The 24027-nt window shown below is 39.2% G+C and overlaps 1 protein-coding gene across 2 annotated transcripts in view; it reads left to right on the forward strand.

The window, feature by feature from the left end:
* sgcz (sarcoglycan zeta) overlaps positions 1–24027 on the forward strand; it is a 265996-nt gene that overhangs the window by 41957 nt on the left and 200012 nt on the right. The window contains exon 1 of one of the 2 annotated variants that reach the window (XM_077571992.1): positions 16500–16590. The exons of the other annotated variant lie outside the window; for it this stretch is intronic. The gene's annotated coding sequence lies outside the window, so the exon portion shown is untranslated. Of the gene's footprint in view, positions 1–16499; positions 16591–24027 lie in introns of those variants that run through there. 2 annotated transcript variants of the gene reach the window in all.

The raw sequence follows: 24027 nt of genomic DNA on the forward strand, positions 1-24027 counted from the left end.
GAGGTTTCTCTGTCACGTGTTTTCTTTGAGGCCATCTGAATTCAACCCTACTCTCTGTTGTTACCTTGTATTTTTGCATATAAAGACTCTGATTCCTACCTGCCATCATGTGTTGTCTGTGTTTGTAGTTGTAGTTCTGCACCTCATGTGCAAGCAGTGTGATACACCCTTTACTTATTTACAGTATATAGGCACAAAAAGACAAAGATCTCTTCACGTCCGCTTTCAAAACTATGAACAATTAAGAGTCTGCAAGACCTGGAGAAAAATCATGCAAGCACGGGAAGGGCATAACAGATGAAAGCAAGGGCCAAAATTCAAGAACTCTGAGCCCACAAGGTCACCCTGTTGTCTCCTGTCAGGATATCATACTTAATTGGGAGTAAGGCCTTCTGTAACCGGTAAGTGGTGGACGGTCACTCAACATGAGCTTTGAATCTTTGCAACATGGAGCAAAAAGCTTGCTGAGATTTCTTCATCAGTAAACTGAAGCTGAAGTAAGGCTGCAAATTGCCCTGTGCAGCATATTATATGTTAAATGGACATCATACTTCACATGTATTAAAGTAATGAGAAGTAATTTACAACTATCACTTTCACTTGCAGGTCTTTGCATACTTTAATGATTAAGGTTACTATTTTATATATCGCTGCTGGTTCTTTGCAGTAATTGCCAAGGTTAGGAGGGATCTCCTCGGTGAGTCACCTCAATTTCCGATGAATTTCAATAAGTCATGTTTGTCTCGAGGTTAAGACAATCAGAGATAGAAGTACCGGCCACATTTACTGTAGGTGATGATAACACACCTACACTGCGAGAATGGCAAAACACACGCGTTATTACACACTCCCGAATCCCCTCGACCTTCCCTAATGCAAGGTGTGTTTGGAAGGCGGGAATGCACACGCTGGATCTTTTCACCTTAAAGCGGAGAGGACACGCTTATTTATCACTGCGCTTAGCTCTCTCGAACGCCGACCTACACACAAAAACACACACGCACACAGGTAGACTCAAGACACAAAATAGAGGAAGAGGAGAGCAGAGAGGGAGACCCAGTAATGTTGGATTTCTTTGCAGGGAAGATGAAAGAGGGAAGATCAAACAGACGCTGTTAAGTGATACAGGGAATGTCATCCCTCCCCTGACACAGACACACACAAACATAGAAAGCAAACCTCGACACACATTTAAATTCAGCATGCTTAAAAGCCAATATGTCCATATATTGTGCATGCGTGTGACCATATACTGTTTAATGGCATCTATTTTATCCTCTGAGTAATTACTCATAAAGCAACTCAGAATAACTTAAAAGCTTAGCCATGGTTCTTTTCCCTTTAATGTACCTATAGGGACACAAAGAGGAACCACAAACAAGGTCACAACATTATTTAAATGAGTTCCTCAATTACACTTTGCCTTATCACACCAAAATAAACATGACTTACCACAACCTTTAGGGTGATAAACATCAGCTGCTGATGTCCATTGGTGATAAGTTCTTAACTGTCACTTCATCACATTGCACAAACATAGGGGACAAAACACCTTTTTTTTTTACATGACAAAAATGTTATTTTGCTAATATTTCAAAGTGCTTAAGGTAGGCATTGGATAATATTTTGTTGAATTCAATTAGGAAATAATATATTGTTAATATTGTCGCTACTAAAACCTTGTACAAAATGTCATTACATTCCTTTGTGGTGTGTAAGCAAATCATTGCTGTCATTTGTTGTACATCAGTGATTTGAGTCAAACATTTTAACCGTTGTTGTTCTGTTTTTTTCCAATTAGCTAACTAATTAATTGTTATGGCATTGTAGGTAGAAATCTTTTCTATTCTTACTTGATGTGCAAACTAATTTGCTCAACAATCCAGAGTCCCTGTTGTCGTGTTTCGCGCTTCATAATTAGGCACACAATTTGAAATGTGGACTTGTCAGACCACAGCACACTTGTGTTGTTGATATGTGGCTTTCTCTTTGCAAGGTAGCGTTTTCACTTGTATTTCACTTTCACTTGTATTTGCAGATGTAGCGACAAACTGTGTTAACTGGCAGTGGGTTTCTGAAGCGTTCATGAGTCCATGTGGCAAAATGCTTTACACATTGATGTCAGTTTTTTATTACAGTGCCTGTGGGATCGAAGGTCACGGGCACTCAATGTTGTTTTTTTCTTGTGCTTTTTTTCGGTCACATCATTGACTTCAGGGTTACAGTCTATGGACGTAAGAATCATCATACAGTATTTTCCATTTTTTGCCTCAATTGTTTCAAGATGCAATTAAAAAATCTAATGCAATTAAAAAGAATTTCAGGGAAAAAAAATTCCAAGAAAAATTTTTTTTTTCAGAAATGATTTCTTATTTAACTTGCTGCAATTATTTAAATGACATTTTCAGTTTACAGTATTTTAATGAGTATAGATAGATAGTATAAATTAAAAACCAAGGTCACGAAAAAGGTTTGGACAAACAATAGTGTCTGATTAAAACCCTGAAATACAACATCAGAAGCCTGAAGCACTTCATGATGACTGATGATGATCCCTGTCACTTGTAAGTGGGATTATCAAATATTGACAAGTGAGTACACAGGAGTAGTGTAAGCCACAGTTGTCCAAAAAGGTCAAATTTCTACCCAGAAAAGTAACTCTGTATCTGGGAATCCTTCTCTGTCATTTAAGCTTCATTGGTCTCACAGTCTTCTAAACATATGCACCGATAACAGGCTATATTGACCTTTGATTCTGGCAAGATCCATTTGCTCTTATCGTGGAACATAGCTTCCGTAATGAGGTGCATAAGTCTAACTGGGCTGTCTAACTTCCACTTTCACTTGATCGAATCAGCTAAAACAAATCCTGGATAGGTCTAGATCAGGGGTGGGCAAACTTTTTGACTTGCGGGCCACAATGGGTTTGAAATTTTGACAGATGGGCCGGACCAGGAGCATTTGGACCTCATAGCACAGTAAAAACACACAGATAAATGTACAACCCAATTTACTTATAGTGTGCACTAAGGACTGCGTTTTTCAAATGTGCAAAATCCACTTATTTAAAACAGCTTTTCCAATAGCTTCATTTTTATTGTTTTAGCTCAACTTTTGCTGTGTTTTTATGCTTTGTAAAGTGACCTTGGGTGTTCTGAAAGGTGCTGTTTTTAAATGAAATGTATTATTATTATTATGATTATTATAAAATAGCCCTAATCCAGGTAGTACGTTTGCCTCAATGAATATGCAAGATGTGGCATTTACACACTATTTGGCAAAGTGGGAGGAGAAATGTAAATAGATTATAATAGCACATACACTTTGATCTGTCAAACCTGGTGACTGCATCTATTATTAATAGATTTCAATTCAAGGCGTAAAGTTAAAGAATTTTTTTCCATTGGCCCACCCATTTTTAACCCGGGCCCACAGTACGTGTGACACATGCGGCTGCATGATAGCTGCTGCTGCCTGTCACGCGCTGAGGACAAAGCGCGTACATCCAATCCGTCTCTGACCACTTTTCCATCTCCGTGGGGGACGCATAGCACACTGTGTTTGTGCAGCAGCTCAAAAAGAAGCCAAAAGCCAACGAGGAAACGCTCATAGAAGTGCTCGACGCACGCCCCGGGGATGTCTTCACCAATATCAACAGTCTCCTGCATGCGCGCTCCTCACCTCACCCATGACAACATGTAGAAAGACTATTTTCAGCTGTCAAAAGGATCAAAACACGCAACAGTGCCACAATGTTGACTGATAGACTGAACTCTTTGTCCCAGCTTTCTTTCAAAAAAGAATTGACCGATTCTCTGGACTATCAGGACATTATTGCTGTGTTCAACACAAAACCGTGCCGTCTCCTGCTGTAAATGTCCAAATCCAAATCCAATAAGATCCACTGATTGTCACACCCATCTAAGTGGGGCGAAATTTGTTCTCGGCATTTGACCCATCCCCTGAGGGAGCGGTGAGCAGCAACAGCGCCGCCCTCGGGAATCATGTGGTGATCTAACCTCCCAATTCCAACCCTTAATGCTGAGTGTCAAGCAGAGTGACAATCGGTCCCATTTTTATAGTCTTTGGTATGACCCAGCCGGGAATTGAACCCACAACCTCCCAGTCTCAGGGCGGACACTCTAACCACTCGGCCACTGAGCTGAACAAAAAAAAAAAAAAAATTGAATTTTTTTTCTAGCCTTATTGGATAAGTTCGGCGGGCCGGATTGAAACGCATAACGGGCCGTATTTGGCCCGCGGGCCGGGGTTTGCCCATGTCTGGTCTAGATGCTAACAAACTGAATACATTCGACATTACAGCTTTCTGCTATTGTTTGCAAGACATTTTCATTTACATGCTATATTTATGTTATCTATAGAGAGGGATACAATCGACGAATAGCATTTACTGAAGTTCATGTTTTGCCGTTCCTTATTACATGTCTTGCTGTAGCATCATTACATCATGGCTGGCTTCAACTCCCACCATCGTTTAATCACTTAAAATTGAAAGAGAGGGAAACAGGGCAATGAATGGTTTATAGCACCCTATTATTAATTTTCGAGGCTAGGTAAAAGGATTGGGGGAAAATACAGCAATAGAGAAATTGCTGCATAATGAGGTCGATTCAATTCAATGTAAAAAAAAAAAAATGGTGGCAAATACTTTTGATGAGGAGAGGAAAAAGAGAGGATAAAAACTGGAGGATAGAGGGAGTTGGGGGAAATGGACAGAGGTGAGTGTGATGTTGGCGGAGATGAAGGGAACAGAGTGTTGGGGGATCTGGCTCTCAGGGAATAAAGAAATCAATGAATGAAAGGTGGAGTGACGATTGGGAGGTTACAGAGGAGAAAAAGAAAGCCAGACTAGAATATGGCTGCCTGGCAGTGGAAATGTACTGACGCTGGATAATTGGATAAAAGAGACTGGTGTTTTGGACTATAAAAGGCCGCAAATGGTGTTTATGTGGAGGACAGGAGCAACCACTGTAGGAAGAAGTGAAGCAATAAGCTGTAAAGCCTCACCTGTCAAAAATAATGGGGGGAGGGGCTGCAAGCAAGAAACAATAGAACGAAAAGTGGGATAGAGGTCACAAAGTGAGGTTAAGAGTGAAGCTGAGCTGAGGAGGCATCATGGAAGAAAAATGTCTGCCCGAGAGGAGAAAACAATGACTAAACAAGGAAGCAGAAGACAACAAAAAATATACTTTTTTTTAACAGGATAAGAGAATTTCATTGATGGAACTTCTCATAACCGATGTCATGTTTCTATCTATTAGCTAGGACTGAATCAATGGTGCAGACTATTACTGTGCCCCGTTTTACCTTGATTGCTTCAAATCGATTCCACACAATCAACAGGCTTCTTAATGATCAATTCATCGATTATTATGTCCATCCTGAATGTAGATAACCATATAGACGTCACTTCAATTTTGACAGTCTGGAACACGCTTGGTGCCCTCACACGTGAAATCCCATTCTGTCTGAAAGGCGGATTATCATGATCATCATTAATAAGCAAAATGCCAGCAACCCTAAGCCTGCCTGTATCTAATAAATCCTCCCTGATCCACACTGGAGTGTAATTAATACAGACGGGTGGAGGGTGGGGTAGTAGAAGGTTAGCTTCAGATGGGCATGAGTTAATAAGGAGGGAGTGAAGGAGGTGGGGAAACAGACTTACTCCCAAGTCTCAACTCTCTCTTTTTGGAGGGACCAAAAGTCAAAACACCAAATAAATGATTTAATACTTAACAATGGATTACAGTACACCAACATTGACTGGAAAGACGACAGTAGGTCTTGTAGAGAGGTGGGTAGTAACGAGTTACATTTACTCCGTTACATTTACTTTAAAAAGAACTTCTAAAAGTAGTTTTACCACACAATACTTTTTACTTTTACTTGAGTAAATGTGTGAAGAAACGCTACTCTTATTCTGCCATATTGGGCTACACTAGAGTCATTACCCGCCGCCCCATTCATACATTAGATTTACCGTATTTTCACGTAAGCGCTCCACTTGACTGACTGTGTGGGAGCATTTCCGGCGGACACATTGCTTATATACAGTAATGCAGCCCTGGTTGAAGACTGGCAGGCATGGTGAGAACCCGAAAGTGTGAACTGAAAGATGACGTCATGGTGCTTTTGCTTGTGTGTGTGTTTTATGTTTCAAAGCAAAAAAAAAAAATAAAAAACAAACACAAAAAAAAAAAAAAATGTGGTGCTTTTGCTTTAAGAAACTGCCCCCAAATAACTAGAGGTGCAACGGATCACAAAAGTCACGGATCGGATTGTTTAAAAAACAAAACAAAACAAAACAAAAAACATGAAATCAGATAAATAGAACTTAATTTATTTTATGAAAATGCTTTTGTCCATTAGATTTAAAAAATAGATATATGAACTCAAAATGTCTAATATGGCCATTAGGATTTAGGAACACAATTTTAAGTGCAATATAAGGCAAAATACATAATTATTTTAAACATGGTCCATATATAAAATAACAATTTGAAGGTATCCTGCCTCAAAATCATATTGCACTTGTAATGCACTTGAAGTTGTGTTCCTAAAATCCAAATGGCCATGTTAGACATTTTGAATGTTTGTTTGTTTATTTTTTTAAAGCTAGTGTTTTATAAAATAATTATAAATGAAGGTAAAGTTCTATTTATTTATTTTTAATAATGAAAACTGCATCTAAGTGCAAATTAACGCACATTCCCGTCCTTTAAACAGGGACAGTGGATCACAAAGTAGCATAGGTCCATAGTAAGAAAAGCAAGCAAGGCCAAACAACAGCTGTCAAACTACTGTTGGTAGCCAGGCACGCGATGCTAATGCTAACAGTTAGCTTCTAGCCACAAACGCCGGGGACTTGTACCATATCGTGCAATGACGGCGTAATTAACTAGCGGTTTCTTTGCGTCGTAATTCGCTATTTAATATACTTTCGGGATGGTTTTATGATAATTGTGGTAGAAAATATGTAATTTCGATAAAAACGTTGACAATGCAAGCCAAAATGTCAAAGGGAAGTAGTCCAGCTGGCGTTCACGTTCAAGTAAATTCCGCCAAGGCTGTTGCATTGGTGTCAATGTATTATTTGGTCAGCTTTATTTTGAAGTTTGCCTTAGCGTAGGCGCTGCGCGTTTGCGACAGGTCTGAATGACGGCGCTGTGTCAGCCCAGTTCGCACACGTACACACACGTGCGCACACACACCGAGAGGAACTTCTTACTTTTTAATCATTTTGTTTTGGTGGAAGAAGAAAGTATTTTCAAGTCAAAGGGCTCAAGTCCGAGTGAAGTCACAAGTCATTGTTGGCAAAGTCCCAGTCGAGTTGCATGTCTTTTAACATTTTGTCAATTCAAGTTTAAAGTTGTCAAATTCATAACTCGAGTCCACACCTCTGGGCCTCACAGTGCTCCCACAGGCAGCGTGGTTACACTCATCTTTCAGGGTGGCTGCCAGATACACGAGCAACAGGTTGAGCGACACTGTCCGTAAACTCTGGCAGCGTGGACTATAACTTGTCTCCTGCACATCTGAGTGGGAGGAGCCAGGCTGTTGAAATTGGCCACCCCAAAATGTTGCTTGCTCCAAAGCCAAGGCGTTGAAAACAAAGTAACACAGATTGGAAATTATTTCTCTTGGCAGTCATGATTTGGGATTGATTCAGTTTTGAGAATTCATGTGCATATGTTTAGGGAGTTTGTTTTGGGTGTGTTATTATTCTTCATTAGAATAAAAGCAGCATGTGTGTTGTTTCCATGATACTGACTGTTTCCTCTTGCCAAAGGTGGAAATAGGCAGTTTGTTGGAGACTGTATTCTGGTTCATGTGCACTGTTGTTATGTGGTGGAAAATGGATTGGAAAAACAACTTTCACACATGGGAGTTCATAAAAACAAATGAAATGCAACATAACTTTTAGCTTCTCATTTAGTTCATACTTCAGTCTGTGCATTCATCTGCTGTTTTGCTTGGAAAGCTGTATTCTCTGATCACCAGCCAAATTTGTGGCAATGGAATTCAAAATATAAAAATAAAAAGTCCAATAAAGGAGTGTTTTGCTCACAAATATCCATTATTAGATGAGATTCAAATAAAACGGGTGTAACTGGCTGCTCATAAAAATGACATTTGTTTATATGCAAGGTCACACATTGTTTTTGTTGAACAAGCTGTTAACTCTGGTGAAATGATGGGAAAATATTGATGACGCTACGCATTAAGTATGTGAGCGGCCTTTAGTAAATGCACTGTTTGACTTTTCTAGTGAAAGAGAGATTAAAAGGATTGAAATACATCCGATGAATAGGAATTCAATCCAGCAGAACTGACCTTGACTTTGTCCTTTTTGAGCCGCAAGAGTTGTCCCGGGATGAAAGACGTTCACTTAACCAAGTTGGGCACAAAACAATCAAACACCAGCTTTTGGTTTTACAAGACCAAAGATTTTCAGGTATTATAGCTGCCAAATTCGGAATACTTTTGCCTGACTGATGTTTTCATTGAAATTGCATTGCAATCAACAAACACATCAACGACCCCAAAAAACAAACCTATTGTCTTGGTGTCATGCTTGGCGATATTGCCATTAGAAAGGTACAATTGAAGTGAGAGGAGGTGGATTCAGTAATCTAACATGGCAGAGGTCCCCAGTCATACTTCCATCTTGTTACACTTGGTATTAAACGTGTCAGCTCATAGATCCAATTCTTTTTTTCTTCCTACACGGAGTGACTTTGGGGTCACATAAGACTATTTGCTTCTTTATCACTAGTGAGAGTAGTCTTGGTCCCTTTACGCCCTACACAATTTCTAATATAGCTACCTGCAGCCATCTGTGTGTCTCTTCACACATGCACGCACACACATACGGTACATTTGCACATGCCCACAATTCACTCAACCCACCAGGCTGACTGTGAGCCGTGATTAAAATGTTCTTCGTGTTCAACTTCGGCCGTCGTTAATGTTCAGTGTGGTCTCTCTCTCCTTCACCCCCGAACCACACACACACTCACAAACCTGTCAAAAATCTCCAGGTGTGTCGAATTTTTCATCTGCATGAAAAATGGAAAAACCACCTCCTACAAAAAAATGTCATCCTACTTGTCCACTGAGCTGTGCGAAGACGATGGAAATCAGATTCTGTTCCTTACAGGCCAGTGAAAGTGAAGGAGACTTGGCCTGTGTATGTATGCAATGATAAAGCCATCTCCCAAAGCACAAATGGGAAATAAAAGAGATTGTTGTAAGTGAGAATTTAGTGGCTTTTGCACTGTATAGTGAACTCTTTAATGATAAACACAATCCTTTTAGAGACGCAGGCCACTTTTAATTTCCCTCATGAATATCTATCTATCTATCTATCTATCTATCTATCTATCTATCTATCTATCTATCTATCTATCTATCTATCTATCTATCTATCTATCTATCTATCTATCTATCTATCTATCTATCTATTTAGCTAGCTAGCTACCTAGCTAGCTATCTAGCTAGCTATATGTCTAACACACTAAATACAATACAGCAGCTTGCTCACTCTCTTTCACTCATCTGTTCTTGGTTAAACTTTTCAACATCACACACAAAAAAAAACGGGTCTATTTAATTTGAGGGCTTTGTTGATCATTCAGAATATGATCTGTAGATGTGTATGCTTTACAAACAATACATTTACCTGACAGCTAGCGAATACATTAGTAATTCAGTGTATCTATCTATTTAGCTAGCTAGGTAGCTAGCTAGCTACCTAGCTAGCTATATGTCTAACACACTAAATACAATACAGCAGCTTGCTCACTCTCTTTCACTCATCTGTTCTTGGTTAAACTTTTCAACATCACACAAAAAAAACGGGTCTATTTAATTTGAGGGCTTTGTTGATCATTCAGAATATGATCTGTATATGTGTATGCTTCACAAACAATACATTTACCTGACAGCTAGCGAATACATTAGTAATTCAGTGTTTCAGCTGAATGAAATATCCCTGAATGACTTTGCCAACAATTACCATTACAGTGTATAGTGAATGTTAAGGTTAATATAATTTGTCAGCTACTATTTGCCTTGAGGCCATTGTGTTGTGCAATTTGTACAAGGTCCAAAACAATAAGCTGACCAAACAGTATAATAGAATTTTAAATGCATCCTATGTAATGTTTTTTTGTGGCTGTGCGCTAAAATAAAAATGACAAATTCATGAGCTGTTCACGGAAGAACTAGTTGTTAGTTCATCAACAGATATAGAAAATGAAAATGAAATAGATTTGATTAAATCCGTAACAGAACCATAAATCTCTCTTATAATTCATCATCAGAGCACATCACATAATTTTAGTGGAAAAACAGTTTGAGGTACCACAAAACAATTGATTCAACATAAGAGACACCCAAAGGTGAATTCTTAATTGACAATCAATTTTAAATCAGTGGCAGTCAGTTAGGGACGGCAAGCTGTTGGGCTTAGGACGATCACAAGCAATGCGCTACATTTACAAACTTAATTCTAATATTTGTTACATGAAACTGAATTAATTTATTCCCAACTGTCTCCAGGTGTGCCACATCAATCTAACCTGCCTAAGGCCTTTAGAATCAGTAGTGTTGGCTGATGACAAACGCCAGATACATTTTATTATAATTGTGTGTAAGATGATGCCTCAATGTGTTTAGAGTAAATTTATCTTGATAATAGGTCTGCAACAGGTCGGGTCAGCACTTCTTAAATATCAAACATTTTCAATATTTATGACCAAAGTTCTTCATGTGTGTGGAGAAAGCCGGTGACTCTTGAGCCATGACTCTAAAACTAAAACGGAATGCAGCCAATCAATGTACAAGCACAGTCTTTTCTGTTTGTTAGTTTGGGAATTTTCTCTAAAAAAAAGAAAAAAGAAGACAGGAACACAACAAGCAGACCCAGTTTAGTCAAATTGTGTGATACCAAACAGCTCGAGGAACACTTGCACAATTGTGCAAAACAATAACAATCTCATCATGTTGTGTCATTCTAATCACATTCATTTACAGTTCCCAACATTGCCAAGATATTTTTTTTTCCCTTTGCCAATGAGCATTATACTCACATCATGAAGCACCACTTTAATTGGCCAAATTAGAAATTGGAGTCATTTGGCAAATGGAAGCACTCTGTCAATGTATTCATTGGATCGCATTTCTATTAACTGATTTCTATTTCCTCTCATTCAGTGCTCTGTCTTCTTACCACCTTTGTCCCATAACCCCTCTGTCCCCTTTACGCCACATTTTAACCATGCATGAGTCATGGCAACAAAGCCTCTGAATGCCTCTGATCTAACACTGCATTCTTCCCACCCTCATAAGCGTTCTTGTTTCGCCACTCCTGTTCGTCTGAGTCATAGCTTTAATTCTATCAGCCTTACTTTTCGGTTTGAACTTTAGTCGCATCTGTTTTTGGAAAGATCACGAAAGAGGCGGAATAATATGCTTTTAGAAAGATTACACTGAAAATAGAGGGGGTTTTTGTTCAGTGAGGTTTTTCTTAGTCATTGCAGATCAAATCTACCTGTTGGCTCATTGAAAACCTCCAGAAAATAAACACATTAGCACCATAATTATTTGTAAAACAGCAAAAAGTTAAGCTGTTATTAACCAAGGCCTCTTATGCTCTAATAATTTTACATTTTATTTTTGTTTACACCATTTGATTCATCATGTCTTTTTTTTGTGTGTTAATGACCATTGTTCTGTTTCAACTACTTTCGTTCGCATTCCTTGATTTTGCCTCTCATAGCAAAGATTTAGTTCAACCATACTGTAACTGGACAGACCAAAAATCCCCCAAAGATACCCTGTGACTACTGTACTTTAATAAATTGATATTCAAAGCCAGTCTTCACAGAGGATGTCAGCTTTAATATTGCATATACTGTATGTTCTTAATACAAGCAGATACGAGAAATATCCTGACTTGGTATCCAGGAATGACAAAAATCATCCTTACAATAAGTCATTAAACCTTCAAATTACTATTTTTTTAAGGTACAAGGTACAGTTTCTATACTACATTGCTTTAATAAAAATATGTATTGTAGATGTCTTGTGAGGTAAAATAAAGCCAAAGAGAAGAAAAATCGATATGAGCCTACATCATTACGGGATCATGAGGTTGTTGTCAATACCCAGCCCTACTTGCAATGCACATGCACATACATTGGCTTGCACCAAGATGTTTGAATGTTACTAGAAAGCGAATCACATTATTATTATTTATTTTTATTGCTGTACAAAATCCCAGTAAGCACGCACACAAGCACACACTCAATGGCCCGAGTTAGAAGTTAGGAGGAGTATACGTCGGTGTGATCTGCCACTTGAGTGTTTACCACGTGATATGCATGACCGCACACACAGTATGAGTCATGGCTTAACGCCTTAGTGGCGCGTCTAAGAACGCATCTCCTTCATCCTGCTACGCTGGCTGACATACTGTTACACACAAGTGCCAGTGTCATAACCACACAAGGACCTGAAGGCGCATCACAGCATGTCAATGTGCTTGTGCTATTTTCTACTGTATGCGCAACACACATCAGCGCTGAGCTCAGTGTGCTGCCAGCGTTTAAGTAAAAACAATTGATTTCAATGTTTGAGCACCTCATGACCTAAATATTAATTCACCATTTCCATGATAGAAAAGTTTGAGGTGCTGTTCCGCTGTTGATGTTGGCTTGACTATTCTGTTGTGTTTTAAGGTGTACTAAGCCTAATTCTTATTTCAAGTTAATAATTCCCGAGGTGCCACATTTTTTATTCAATTATTTTATTGGATAGTGAAGAGGAATCTTAGAATTTTGTCCTCTTTGCGTGTTCCAAAAATGAAGATAGATTTAATGTAAGAAAAATACACCTTTGCAAAAATGATTTTTAATCAATCAGAGATCTCTGGACAGATAAACGCCTCTATCATCACTTCAGAGCGTCAAATGTGGCTCTTCCGCGTGCACAACGGTTTCTTATAGTTAAAAAGACCTCCTCTCTTTCATTTGTAGACAAAACATACTCTCTGGTACTTTTCCGTGAGCGATGGCGAAAACAGAGTCAGATGTGGGTGTTCAAAACAGATTCTGTTCTCAAGGACCAAATGTGTTTTCGCACAAAGCGCTGAGAAGGAACTTTTTTAGACTAAATAGTATGACCCAGTTTAGGTCAGATTATAACGAAATCAACACCATCTGCTCTGCACAGGACACAAAACATTTCGACAAGGTTAATATAAAGAATTAAAATGTTAATAATGTGTAACAATGGTTAATAAAATAAAATGAAGTATTAAAAATGTTACAATATCTATCAATAGGCCTAGAGTGCTTTTTAACTTAGGATTGACACAGTTTAACTTTTAGCATAGTCAGTTTAATCAATCATAGATTTAGTTTGAACACATTTAGAACAGTCAATTGGTGGTTTTCCATTTGTGTTTGAAAATATTAATTGCTAGCATTGGCTTTACATGGTAGACAAATGAAGCTTCATGAAGCACTTGTGATATATTTTTTCAACTCCTCCAGATGGCACTCTTGGTTTAAAGATGCAGTGGAAATTGCACTAGCCTTTATATTTAAACCTAAAGCATCATCTAAAGGAGTAAAAAAATATATATTGCAAGTGCTTCATGAAGCTTCATTTTTCCATCACTACTTTACATTGCAAGTTTCATTGTTTCGTGCCTAGGCATTTGGACAATCTCATAGTGTTAGCTTTTAATCGTTAATGACTATAAAGGCTTTTTGGCAGAAGACTCAACTGTAACAGTTTTTAAATATTCCCGCCCGCTGTGCTGTACGATTTTGCTCCTTCCAAGCTTCCATGTTGCAGATGATTAGTGCTGGCCATGCCTGCTATGAGCAGTGCTGGCTGGTTATCATGGATTCCAGCAGAGAGACATCTGGAACTGGGGCACAGGGGACACCACGGCAGTATGGATCAGAACTGCTGCTGTAATGGCCTTGATTACACACTGCAACAGTTCCGTTTAAAAATGCAATAAGATGTTAAGCTGTTGCCCTTTACTCCTTCCACCGTCGCTGTCAACACCCTTAACATCCGAGCATAAGGTGGATGCCAAAGGTCAGTGCTCCATGCTCAGTAGAATGTTGATAACATAACGCTATTACAGTGCAATTAATTGCCTTTGATGGGTCATGCAATTGCTTGAGTTCAAGCGAGACAGATGGACAAATAGAGGCACTGATGATGACTGGACAATGTCAAGTGCATTTAGATGTGCTTGTTTTTCATTAGCAATTCCAATTCAATTTCAAATAACTTTAAACATTATGCGCATTTGCTCTCACAAACTTCCAGAGGTAAAAATCATCAGAGCTAACTAAATCTTCATCTTTCACTCTTGGCCATAAAAATTCCAGGGTCCTAAATCAGACATTCAAAGTGACACATCTGGGAAGGTATAGGAAGAAAATTCCAACTGCTGAGGATGCTCATATTGTGAAATCCATAAAAGATGCTGAATAGCCCATTGCAGCGTGTCCAATGGATGCTTACAAGCTGAGCCGGTGTTGCCAACTCTGAATTCCCTGTAGTTGACACAGGTGCTCTTCCCTGTGTAGTCGATTTAATTAGTTTGAAATTACAGTTGAACTGCCAACCATGCAGGTGTGAAAAGCCCACTTTTTTTTTTTTTTAGCACTGCCAAACACGGAAAATCATTTTTGTTTTGATTGCTGCTGGCTACATGGGAAAATGACCAGACCAGAACAGCACCACCTACTGGACTGGAGTGAAATTGTATCTTAACACAGTTAATATTCCGGAAACATGCCCAAAAAAAACACACACACACAAAAGAGGAAGAAAGAGCTCAGTGTTGATGTCCCTTGAGGTCTTGTGTCATTCACGGCAGTTGTTTGAATTTGTGTGACTTAAGAGGCTTTTTTTTTTTTTTTACCTCAACAGATGTAAACAACAGATGCATTCAACTTAAAAACTTCCAAAATTGAACATTTCACATGCAAAGACCTATGGTTCTTCTTCCTAATTCAGTCACTTGTGATGTCCTTAATTTGTGACACTCGCCAGGTAAATAGCCACTGAGAACTCCACATCTCCCTCAGCAAGGGCAAACCAAGTACTTTGCATTCCATGTCCGCGGGTCATAGAAGGCGAGGGAGGAGATAGCGAGGACTTGAGGGAGTAGAGCGAGGTGGACCAGGAGGAGATGAGATGAGAGCAAAGAGAAGAGGGGGATTAAAGAGCTTAGAGGTCTTAAGAGTGGAGTCTGAGGAGGTGAGGTCATGCCAAGAATTGAGGGGTGAAGGAATGAAAAGTAGCCAGGGAGGGAGAGAGAGAGAGAGAGAGAGAGAGAGAAAGAGAGTCAGTGGAAGGCGTGTGTTGAGGAATCCATTATGGCATCCCATAAGCTTACTCTTCTCTATCCTGCCTACTGGACTCAATAGTCTGTCCCAGGACGCACGCACGCACATACACACGCAAAGCAAGTCCCACCACATATTGTAACTTTCCCTGGGGATCCACCAGACCAATTTTCTCTATTGATTTTGATGGAGACCTGAGAAGCTAATGCGAAAGACTCACTTTAGACTAAGTGCACCTAAGCTTCTACACACAGAGCCATGTTGAGCTATGCTGACTGTCTGTACGGCACATTAGAGCATGTGCACTTTTGCCTCCCACCAATACAGTATTAAAGTACAAGTGGGATCTCGACGTGGCTGTGTTAAGTGAAGTCAGTGCTGTTTAAATAGGCAGAAGCGACATTTAATGGCCGGGTGTGGAGGCGGGACACGAGTAGGTAAACAGACGCCACAGAATTTGATGTAAATGCTTAGAAGCAGTTTGGGGAACATGAGCCTTTTGAAACAGCAGAAATATAACTCCTGAAACTGATGGCATTATTAATAGAGCATCATCTATTTTTCAAAAGACTAATCCAAGTGCATTAAAATAGTTTTAAACTGTGGCAAATGCCATCAGTACATCATCTTCATCAGCAGTGATGTGCTTGGACTTAAAGTGTACTTGTTAAGTAATGCATTGGTTAATAATGCAAATTGTATGTTTTCAGTACTTCCAACGATGTTTTCTGTATATAAAATGAAGCATTTCCTCTGAAAGCTGTGAGACTGGTCAAAAAGTACTTAGGTGCAAGTAAACCAGCCTGCCACAATGTGCACAATGTTTGAATACTTTACTATTCCAGATTTCCAGAGACGTTTAGAAATGTTCGATACCACTTTTTTTCAGACCGATACCAGTACAAGTACTCAACTCTAAAGTTGTCACGATACCGATACCAAATACGGACAGATACCACTAGTACTTTTCATACATACAATTTCCTCCGAAAAACACTGACAGATAATTTTAAAGAAATATCTATTAATCCCAATATAGCATTTTTTTTCCTTAAAATTACATGAAATTAATGGCAACTTCTTCTTCTAATTTCTAGTTCCTGGTCGTACACAAGAGGGCAACTGATGCTGGTATCAGCTGCTGTCGCTACTCGCAAGTACCAATACCTTGAAATAAGGCCAGGTATTGACCGGATACCATTACCTGGTACTGTTACTCGCCCCATCCCTAGTAATGTTCACTTGTTATAACTTGTGTTTATATTGTTTTTGTTTGTTTTGTTTTGTTCCCGGGTGATACAAAAACTATGAATCTAATGACCATAAAATGTTATGGAAGGGTGTGAGGTACACGAGAATCCATAACATTTTAGCAGGCTATATAGTCTGCTTAAAAAGTTTCATTGCTAATTTTTCTATTTGTCTCATTTCTAGTTCCTTTCGTTGCTTTCTTTTAATCGGGGTTATAATAGTTTCCGATTTTTCATTATAGTTAGTTTTTATTTCATTTTGAAATTGGTGGCATGAAATTGGTTTTTCAAATACAGTAATTTTTAGAGCAAGTTGGTTAGTTTTTAAATTTTTAAGCTTTGTTTCAGTTTCGTTTTTAATAGGTTTGGTATTACTTTTTAGTGTTTTAATATAGTGAGTAGGCTATTTATGTGATCAAGGCCAACTGCCTTTCCAGTTTTTTTAAATCCTCTTTAGTGCTTTTCTCTTACTACACCACAATTGCTTCTTCTACTATTCAGTCTCTGATTTTCCTCATTCATCCACTGCTCATAGTATTTTTTTTTTTAAACATCTACCCAGCACGCTACTGACACCAGTTAACACATATCCATCTCTATCCTTAATCACCCTGACCTACTACACATCGTTCTATCTGGCCAAATTCACACACTGGACGTCACAGTCAAAATAAAATGTAAACGTGCTGTTTTTATTTTGAAACTGGTGCAAGCGGGCAAGAGCAATATTTTCACTGTTGCCAACTACTATCGGTGAACTCCAGTATTCATAGCACTCGGATCTTATGTGTGTCCCTTCGTAGTTTCTCGAGAGTAAATCCTGAATGAGTTAAACAGAGTTGTTTCAGAGACAGTAGCACACAAAAAGTGGTCTTGAGAGTCTTAGCTCCAGACCAAGACCAATCTCTGAGTGTTCTATCTATGAAAGATGCTCAGAATGGCTCCCCAGTCAATTGCACACCGAGATAGATTTGCATTCTATTTGTACTTGCATTCCTTTAACATATTACAGCAGGCTATATATATTTTGGCATTTTTATCACTTTTATTTCTCCTCTGTTTCACCTAGTCAGCATCCATTTAGTCAGGCAATCACTTACTGTGCTTGTGCAAACATCTTGTGGCTGCTTGCTATGTAATTGCTGCTTCAATTGGGTCAAAAATGGACCTTACGAATTATCTTGGTGCTCCCATTGGGCTACAGATGAGTACACTGGCAAACGTTTTCCCATAGGAAAAAAATTAAGCCGTATATGCATTAATATGAAGTACAATAACAGTACCCTGGTCATTACTTAGTCAATATAAACACATGCCATTGTTTTTCAAGTGCTGTAATGAGTGCATTAAAGCCATCTTACACACATGCACAATAAACACTCCTGTCTCATACTCCATTCACTCCAAAAGACGCGCACACACAGAACACACTCCAGGGACTATGTTGGCATTTCATTCCTGCTCATTCTGTCATGCCGGTATTACGAAGCCTTCCAGACACCTCTCAGACAGATTGGCTTCTCATCTTTAAGACAGATGATAATGAATTTACATCACGGCCTTTGGCTTTGGCATAGCTGTGGAAAGCTCCATTCCAGACTGCAGATATGCAGACAGATGCTTTGTACGTTGGTGAGACGTCACAGCAGGAAGATGGTAGTCATTTTATACTTAAGGGCTCAATGGGATTGGCTTTTTCATCTTTCATCACAGCCATGATGTATAAAATGGCAGCTTAGTTAGCGCAGGCAATATCTTGTTGACGTTGGCATCCTCTTGCACGTGTTGGTGTTTTGACACTTTTCAGTGACATTCCATGATTGTGCATGGTTTGGTCTTGCATTTCATATGTGAGAGGATATCAGCTGTCAGCTGCCGCTGCAATGAGCACAAATACAGTACGGCGACATGGGTGTCAGTAGGGAATGCATCTTTGCATAACTGTGGAAGCTTTGACAGGACAAGATCTCAGAAAAATATATATAATCTAGAGAAGACAATAAGTCTTTCTTCAGAGCAAAATAAAACAGATCATTATTCTAAGAGATTTAAATTAATAAAGTGGCGTAACTTTTCAATTGATGTGTTTTACTGAGATGATCACAGTTGCATATCTTTGTATTATTAATCTGTCAGCTCTCCCTCAAACAGTATTAACTCAGTGGTACTAATTTCCCTCAAGTATATTTTCTCTGAAACTGGCAAATAACTATATAAACTAAAGATTGTGATCTAAAATTTCAAGGCCATCCACTGCATCCCCAACCACACATTTATTTGATCCATCTTTGTGTTTTACGAACTTAAATATTTAGATCTCAGCTTTCAATTTTGTAACATCCAGCCAGTTATTTTATAAGTACTTATTCTGTTCAGGGTCACGGGGAGCTGCTGCTCAGCTGACTTTGGCCGAAAAGTGCACTACACCCTGGAGCGGTTGCCAATCTATCACTGGGCATATAGAGAAATACAAAGTTTGAAACTGATCCCACACTGTTTTCACATTGCACTTGGTTTTTATGGTGATCACTGTACGGCGGGGCACAGGAAGGCACAAGGTCAATGGTGGCCCAGTGAAAGCTCCGGTTGAGACTTACCAAGTAGGTAGCAGCCTGGTGCCTTTTCACCCTGGTTTGGATGGATAGTGAAAGAGATGACCAGATACACAAATTTTTGCGAGTTTCGTGAACGGCCGGACCATTTTCGGGCCCCCCACCCCCAGTCAATAAATATTCATCGTCACACGTTGCCAACTGCCGTGCATGCATAGTTCCTACGGTCACAAATGACGAATAGTAATCGCCGGTCCGTCGCCCTCACCTCTCACACTACCTCCCCCCAGGGCATGTCGATGAAAAAAATTCTCCTAATTTTCACGGCCCAAAGTTGACAAGTATGGACCAGACATCCCGGTTTTAAGCCTTGTCAACCAGGCTAGCATTTAGCATTCGCTAAAGTAAAAAAAAAAATCACCGCTCATCAGATTGTCTAGCAATTAAATGTGTTATAAATTCCTGGTGAGAATATATTGTATATTTGATTCAGTGAAATTGTAGTGTATTTTAATTTTGAAAATCTGGTCACCCTAAATCAACCTGGTATATTCTACATGTTGGAGAACTCGAGCCATCGTTGTGCTGTCCGTTGTTACCGTGTCACAGTATCTCATTTGCCTTGTGTCCCAAAGTTGGGGACACCACATGTTGTTTACTGTCCAACTGCCAAAGCCAAAATCTTTTGCTGTTGTCACTCTGAAATCACTCCGCCAACACCTCCCCTATTAGATGTCACGACGCACTGCCGTCAAAACGTTAAAAAAGCTAAATACCTGCAAAATGAAAAAAATCTATACGAATGTACTCACTTCTGCTGTTTTCAGATAGCTTTTTGTGTGTTAATAATTAGAAACAAGGATAATAGGTTGAGTGAGAACGATGGATGAAAATAAAATGTGACAGTCATACTCTAACGAGCTGCCCATATGTTGCAAGAGGGGGACTCAATGAAAGCTTTAGATGTGACTTACGGGAAATGAAAGGCAACTTTGAGGTAATGAAGTACCCTACTTGAGTGGTAGCCAAAGTAGAAAATTGAAATATATATATATTTTTAAAGTTTTCACCGGGTACTCCGGTTTCCTCCCACATTCCAAAGACATGCATGGCAGGTTAATTGAACACTCCAAATTGTCCCTAGGTGTGATTGTGAGTGTGGTTGTTCGTCTCTGTGTGCCCTGCGATTGGCTGGCAACCAGTTCAGGGTGTACCCCGCCTCCTGCCCGAAGCCAGCTGGGATAGGCTCCAGCACCCCCGCAACCCTTGTGAGGAAAAGCGGCCAAGAAAATGGATGGATGGATGGATATATTTTTAAAAACACGTGTCGTACATAAACTCTAAGTCAATCACATGAGAGTCTGTGTGGGGTAGAGCTGAAAAAGAGATCCATCCCATACTTGAGTGTTAATCGTCCCTGAGGTAATGATGATGGAAATTTCATAAACTCAAGGGAACTGAAAGCTGTCAAATTTACTCGGTTCCAAAGGATGGATGGTGAGAAAACGGCGAGGAGGGTTGCTCTTCTTCACATTACAGCTCAACTACAAATTGAACAAGAAATAGCCTGACGCCCACACTTCTTATGACATATACCGCATTAAATCCATTAATTTGATCAAAAATTGACAGTGCACCTTGTAATCTGAAGTACCTTATCTATGGATGAATGTCAGGTTTTCAGTTGTGTTTAATTCAGTTTCCTTCCTATTATGTTGCCTTGCTCATTGTCATCCACATCTAATCAGTGGATTTATATAGGAATATACATGTCATATATGAATTTGATTATGCTGCACATTTTTATGTTATCGAAACCAGAAGTTATTTTGTTTCTGAACATGCAAAGTCCACACAAGGCAGCGTGCTGCATCATTTTTCAATAAAGCCAGATTGGATGGGATAGAATGAGCACAAATAAGTTAGAGGAAAGTGAAGCAAAGTTTGTAGGTCAGAGAGGACTGATAAGGCCTTGAAAAATGCAGAGGCAATGAGAAGGTGGAGAGGAACAAGCGAGGCAATGGATGAATAAAAAGCTAGCCCTTGCCGCCCCCCCCCCCCCTTCTTTTTGCCCTCCCCTAGAGGATGGCATGATGGGGTCGAGATGAAAGAGCGAACGTGAAGGAAGAGTGAACCTCCCCTCAATCCCTAAAAAGGTGAAGAGAGGGATCAGAGCAGAGGCCCCTGACACTGTGAGAGATGTCAAGACACACACACAGTGCTTTTCTCATTATGCACTTTACATCTTTAAAAGGTATGTTCAAAGGTGACCTTACATTTTAGCACACCATTTAATTTGCTTTGACCATCTTCATTTTAACGATCTCTGACCCAGCTTCCAAATCTTAATTTGCTGCCAGAAGACTCTCATTTAAATTAGTCTCAATCTTGAAAGCTGGATGAAGCTCAAACAATGTTGTTAGTTGATTTGGGACATTGAGCTACAGTATCATTTGCTCCACTGTACAATGGCTGTACTAGAATACAATACAATAATCATATAATGAATATTTTATTACTTGCACCTGTCAGGTGTTTTCTTCCAAGAATAAACACAAATTGGAAAATTACCAGGCTACATTAACTACATTTAGGATTAATGTGATAAAAACACATAATCCATCCAAATTCAGAATTTTTGAATATTATAGTTAATACAGTTGCATTAATCTTGTCAAAAGCAGAGCGTTATAATGACAAACATTGTTATCACAGTGTAGTTTCATGGCTTTCGTTTCAGCCCCACTCATGGATATGCATGACTACAAATGTTGAGCTTAAACTCGAACTAATGAAGTCAACACTTAACATTTTTGAGAACAACAGCCACTTCCAAGGCTCATAGTTTCAGTTATTTACATTTCTATCCAGTCTGTCAGTTTTCCAGAGACATCGGTCTTATTCCTCCATTTTGTGTGCACACATGAGACTTCATCTAATCATCCAGTCAGCCCTCCAAAATTCAAACGACTGATTTCATTTCCAACTCATTCCTTTTTCCTTCATATCCTCCTGTCATTATATGCAGTCATTTCAGGCCAAGTGTAATTGTTCGGTATCTTTGCAGTCACATTCTCAGTACCTATCATAATCTCAGGGTGGTACGTGTAATGTAAAACTCTATTTTAGTGTATACCAATGTGGAATATGCTTCCAGGTATGTTAATTCGTTGTGAGGTATGGTTATAGTATTTTTTTTCTGGTGTGAAAGGATGCCTCTCATATACAACACCTACAGGTAAATTTTTTGGGAAAATATAGATGTTCCAGTCTTAACCTGAACCCATAACCTCTAAATGAGTGGCAACTTTTCTAGATGATAAATGTGGATAGATAGATATTTTTGCAATATGGCAATTAGGGCAATCTTGAAAAATGATTGCAAGACGGATTGAATGAGCTGAACATTTGAATATCGAATGGTGTGAATTGTTGAATGCCTCATTGGAAATGAATGAGGAATTTTGGAATGAAAAATGTTTAATTGTGAGAAAACCGTAAATGACTGGAATAAGAATAACTATAGCCAGCAAAGCATGAACTTTTGGAACATGTTGAAGTTGGAATACTTTGAATCGGTCGAGAAATGTAGAAGTAGTTGAAGAACGAAAAACAGCGGAATAAGAAAAAGTAAAATAACGTTTTATGTTAACACACACGCACACACACGTAATTACTGTAATTTGAAGCAAATATTACCCAATATTGATACTTGACATGCATCCATACTTTTACCAGAGATACCAGTCAATTCAATAAATCCCAACCTCATTCAATATTTACCATGCTCTCTCACCCATACTTGCACACATACTCACAATTACATAGTCTTTAAAGTCCTTATGATATATGTTGGTGTCCTTCCTGACTTGAATTAATGGATGTTGGGAGTGCAAAATCACATGAGCGCATCGGTGAAGATGTGTTATGATTAGATGGTCTCTGAGGAGTCCATATTGATAAATCACCAATCCACTTATTAGACATGGGTTGGAGAATTACAGGGCTTGACCCTGCGTCTGGTTCTGATTCATGATGACGGTATGCCCACATATACGCAACACAAAAATGATTTCTGCATTAGCAGCAGGACCAGTAATGACCGCTCAAATTTACACAACGTTTTAATGCAAGAGCAGTTCAGTAATTGAAGGTCAATAAATGGTCATATGAGAGATGTTGACTGCATGTCAGGAAGAACATTAGGCTTTTTCTCCTATACAGATGTGCACGTCGTTCTCCAGTAATTGAGTGTAAATCCAAGGGTCGCATTTATGGGCCATGTCTATCCTTGGCTTCTATCACACAGAGAACTTACAAAACAGAAGTTGCCTCTACATTTTACATTGAACCAAGCAAAACTAAATATTGTGCTTAAAATAGTGCTTTTAAAAGCGACATGGAATCCTGGAAATAGATAAGTTTATATATGATTGCAATGCCAGCATTGGGTTTAACAAATGTTGGACGAGTAATGAGAAACTTATTGTATACCCCTATCCCGTTGTTTTGGCATTCAATATTTACCTTGTCCAATCATGGCGAAGGAATCCATTTTAATTGTGGTAAATAGGTGATGTAAGTTGACCTGGTATGCAGATAAAGGTTAGCATATTAGCAGAAGATCATCTTAACAAAAGGACAATAATTTGCTCCAGTGTGTTACCCCAGGATTACACCGCATCCGTGTGCGTTGCGTCTGCGCTCCGCTCTGGCCAATTGTTTTCCATTCTATCAGCTTATTCAAATTACAGCGGCTGCGTGTGCACTGCGGATCGACTGCGGACCAGCTCGCCGCACGTGTATAGACCTATTTTC

Source organism: Vanacampus margaritifer, chromosome 7, assembly GCF_051991255.1.
Source record: "Vanacampus margaritifer isolate UIUO_Vmar chromosome 7, RoL_Vmar_1.0, whole genome shotgun sequence".
NCBI classification, from domain to species: domain Eukaryota; kingdom Metazoa; phylum Chordata; class Actinopteri; order Syngnathiformes; family Syngnathidae; genus Vanacampus; species Vanacampus margaritifer.